The following is a 4,055-nucleotide window of genomic DNA, read 5'->3' as shown; positions in this document are numbered from 1 at the left end:
GGACATCAGAAAGAATTTCTAAATGGAAATGGTGCTCAGGCATTGGAAGGGGCTGCCCAGGGCAGTGTTGGAGTCCCCATTCCTGGAGGTGCCCAAGGAATGACTGGACGTGGCACTCAGTGTTCTGGGCTGGGGGACAAGGTGGAGATTGGTCACAGGTTGGACTCAATGGTCTTGGAAGTCTTTTCCAACCTAAATTATTCTGTATTTCTCTGATTCTGTGGTTCTACAACTTGTTTTCCTCTGTAAACTGCTGAGCACAACTCATTGACATCCATGTACCTTCCTGATTCGGGAGTGTAGGAAAAACCCCAAGACACGAGGAAGACCATGAGCACAGGTCTGAGAAAGTGTCACAGCTGGTTTGAGACTGGTCAGTGTACACAGGTCTTTCTTCTCAGTCACTTCCAATCAAAAAGCTTCTGCGTTGCATCAAAATTCACCACTGTTGACCCTGTAAGTCCAAAGCCTTCATTTTTTACTATTAAATTCAGTCCTGGTGAGTATGTTATTATGAGGTGAACTTCAGTTCCCTTCAATCCACAGAACTGAGATTGAAAAGAGAGAAAACAGATCATTATAGCATTGAAATCTGTTTGAATGGAAACTTTGTCCTGACCACTCTTTAAAGTAGTGTGATAAACACTGTGCTTTAGTGAGGGGAGGATGGTTGTATTTAATTCCTGTAATTCCTTAAATTAAATTACTGTTTAATTATACTCAGGTGGTTCTAAATTCACGGGGACAACAAACTATAAAAGATAAAAAATAAAAGGCTGAAATATATTAAAAACAAATGCGGTCAACAGACCTGAACATGAAATCTCAGAATCCGAAAACACAGAGGGTTGATGTTGAACTGCCTTGCTCTTCCTTTTCATCTTACACAGCAAAGTGAAATTTCTTCATTCTGAAAGAAAAATTAGAAAAGAAAAAGAAAAACAAAGACAGCCATGTGGTTGTCTCTCTGGAACAAGAATCATATAAAGCAGCTCTGAAATTGGAAGATTTCCTGAAACATACTGGTGCAGGTAGGGACAGTAAAGTCCTGAGCTCACTTCAGACAGGGAAAAAAAAATACAACCCATATGTAATATATGTAAATATTATGTGTATTTTATCATATTTCACCTAAATATGTTCAAGCAATGACCTAAATTCATGTCAGCCCTCTGGTTTTGGCTGTCACTGTGTGGAGATCATGGCAGTGGCCGTGAGCACGTAGGGATAGATGCCTAGGCAACACAATCCTTCAAAAACTGCTTTCCTTCAATTATCTCTAACATAATCAAAGCTTTTGTGTAAACCCCACTTATCACTGCAAAAAAAGATTGGTTAAACATCAGCAAAGGCATGTGGAAGTGAAAGAAACATGAAGCTTGTAATTAAATCTGACAGAAGGTAAAACTAAAAGCTTCCACCCTACACTGTTAATAAGGAGATGTTTAAGTGAACAGTCAGGTGTGGTGAGGAGCTGAGAAGTGAGGCAGTAAATGAGAAAAAGATCTGCGAGGTGGGAGAGAAACATAATGCAATTCTCGAGAACAAGGAAAAACCTAAGGGATTTTTTCCATTTATTGCAGAAGAATCTGGATCAGACAGTGCAGCAGCTCAGGAACTCATCTTCTGCATTGCTTTGCTATTTCAGAAATGCCACGTAAGCCAAGTAATTAATGTGGTTATGGTCAGTTCTGTGCAAAAGCAGGTCTGAAGTTTACATGACCAAAACACTCCCAACTCAGAATATTTTGTGAAATATCTGCACTGAAGAAATGAAAATTGGATCACAAGCCACAGGGCTGGAGGACAGGGAAGCCATGAGAACTCATTAGCTTCTATCCTCACAGTGAGTATCTCTTTCCAGCAATATCCCATATTAACAAAATTTACCCGGTGAAATTTTGGATTACGTTTGCCTTTATTATTGAGAAAAAAAGAATATAATCTACCCTGAAGGTCAGCTATGCTCACCAAGCTTGTAGCTACAAAATTTTAACCCTACACTTGATCTTTGCTATCTCTGTGAACCTCAGCTCACAGGCAGAAGTGAAGGAAATAGCAACTGCTAATGCCAGAATGCAGAAATATATTTCACAATAATACAAAGGAATTCATCATGGTATAAAGTGATAGTGAGGTGTCACCCTGTAAATAACACTTCTAAATGCTCTTGTTCCCTTAGTTTCACACATAAGCTGATTACTGTTAGTGTTGTGAGTGAAGAGGTCAAAGGAGCTCTGCTGTTTCCATTTCATCCTGGATCTCTGCTCTGTGATTTAGTAATATTTGCATTATATGCATTTTAAATATGCATTTTACTTCTCCCCCTTTAGAACTAGTATCAAACACAGTTTAATATCTCAAACAACTATTGCATGTCTGAGAGTCACATCAGATATTTCACTTACCTACATCTGCTGAAGACCATCCAGGGTCAATCTTGGTGTCTGAGCCCGTGACCAGAAAAATCTTTCAGGATCTTGTCAGTCTTTAATTCTGTAATTATTTGTACACAATGCTGGAAAGGGAGCATTTTATGATACTGCCTATCTACATAGTATTTATTAGATGAAATATGGCATCAAAATTATAGCACTCTGCCACCCTCAGTGTGAACTATTCTCTATGATGTTTGATGAGTTTAGTACTGGTATAATTAATCCTTGATGATAAGTTAAGATTGGCAAGTCTTGTTGGCATGAAAAGCAAAAGGAGAGTTTTTGCTGGTGGTTCAGTGGAGAATATATCTGTCCTCCAAAGGACAAAGGACAAATTAAAAAGAGGATAATAAAGTTGTTACTATTGGCATATCTCTGAATATTAAATATTAGTGAAATTAGTTAGATCAAATTTAAAGATAGTAATAGTATGTGATATGAAAATAAGTTACTATATGTCTACTGTAGACTTCACATTTTGTAGAAAAAAAGCTATTTTATGAAAAGAAGTGTCACTAAAATACCAGTTATTTAATTACTTTTTTTTTTAAATTCTCCAAAGTTGAGAATATCACCGTAGTTTCTACTCTACCCGCTTAAAATTTCCTTGGAGCTACCACTTTTTACGTCTTTAGATGACTAAATGTTCTATTGCACACCCTTTAAATTTGAGGTTAACTGGCCTTTGGAGCAGCTTGCACCAAAACAATGTATCGCCAGAAATCTCTCTCGTTTTCACACGCTTAATTTCAAATCTCAGACACCCTGCAGCACCTTGTCTGGCTCATGAGTCACCGGGGCCGGTGTCTGAGTTGTCCTGGTGCATCTCTAATGGCCCTGCACATCTGTGTTTACCCAGCAGCTGCTCCTTGGGTGGTTTTTCTGGGTGAACTGGGGTAAACCTCTCTGGGGATGCTTTTCGTGCTGCTCAGCAGTGGGATGGATGTCTGTGACATGTCAGGTGTGTGTGTCAGCTTCTGGCAGGCAGAAAAGTTCCCCCTGGCCCTCGGTTTATGAGAAGGATCCCCAGATCCTGGTGTTTCAAGGAAGTAAACACATTCAGTGCAGGGCTGCTCCGTTTGCTTGGCATGGCAAGCAGGTGGAGCAGTGGGATACTGAGGGAATGTGGGTGTTCCCTTAAGCAAAGGATTTCTGTGAATCACAGATGTGCTGCTGGTGTGGGGAACTCTGCGATCCTGGTGACAGCAAACCTGTTCCCCTGTGCTCCTTGAGGGGGTTGGTGTTTTTCTCTGACCAGTTTAAGCCCCCTGTTCGTGCTGACTGTGTCCAACTCACTCCACTGCACAGCATCTTCACTCCTGATCTTCTTGGCTGTGAAGGGGGTTCAGTCATGCACAGCCCACCTGTGCTTCAGGAAAGAGAAGAGTGGCCTTTGCAAAAATAAAAAGAAAATAATACATTTCCAGGATGAATGCTTATGGATAGTCCAAACAATTCATTACATACAAAAAGTTAACAAAAAATGCCATAATGTCCTCTTCAAGAGACACAATGTCAGCACAGGTGCTGTTAAGAAGAAACAGCGTGACTGAATCCAGAGAATTGTTATGACAACTTGTTTACCATCATTTTCCTTGACTGGTTTTCTGGTATTGT

At 40.0% G+C, this 4,055-nt stretch overlaps 1 long non-coding RNA gene across 1 annotated transcript; it reads right to left on the bottom strand.

Annotated features, from left to right (window-relative positions):
- Positions 1–818: 818 nt before the first annotated feature.
- LOC113955226 lies at positions 819–3,810 on the bottom strand. Its single transcript, XR_003530472.1, has 3 exons — positions 3,721–3,810; positions 2,409–2,496; positions 819–910 (listed from the first exon to the last, which is right to left on the bottom strand). It is a non-coding gene; the product is annotated as an uncharacterized LOC113955226 (long non-coding RNA).
- Positions 3,811–4,055: the final 245 nt, after the last annotated feature.

The sequence above is a fragment of the Corapipo altera genome, unplaced genomic scaffold (assembly GCF_003945725.1).
Source record: "Corapipo altera isolate COAL_440 unplaced genomic scaffold, ASM394572v1 295, whole genome shotgun sequence".
Taxonomy (NCBI): Eukaryota; Metazoa; Chordata; class Aves; order Passeriformes; family Pipridae; genus Corapipo; species Corapipo altera.
This window is presented reverse-complemented; position numbering and strand designations above follow the sequence as displayed.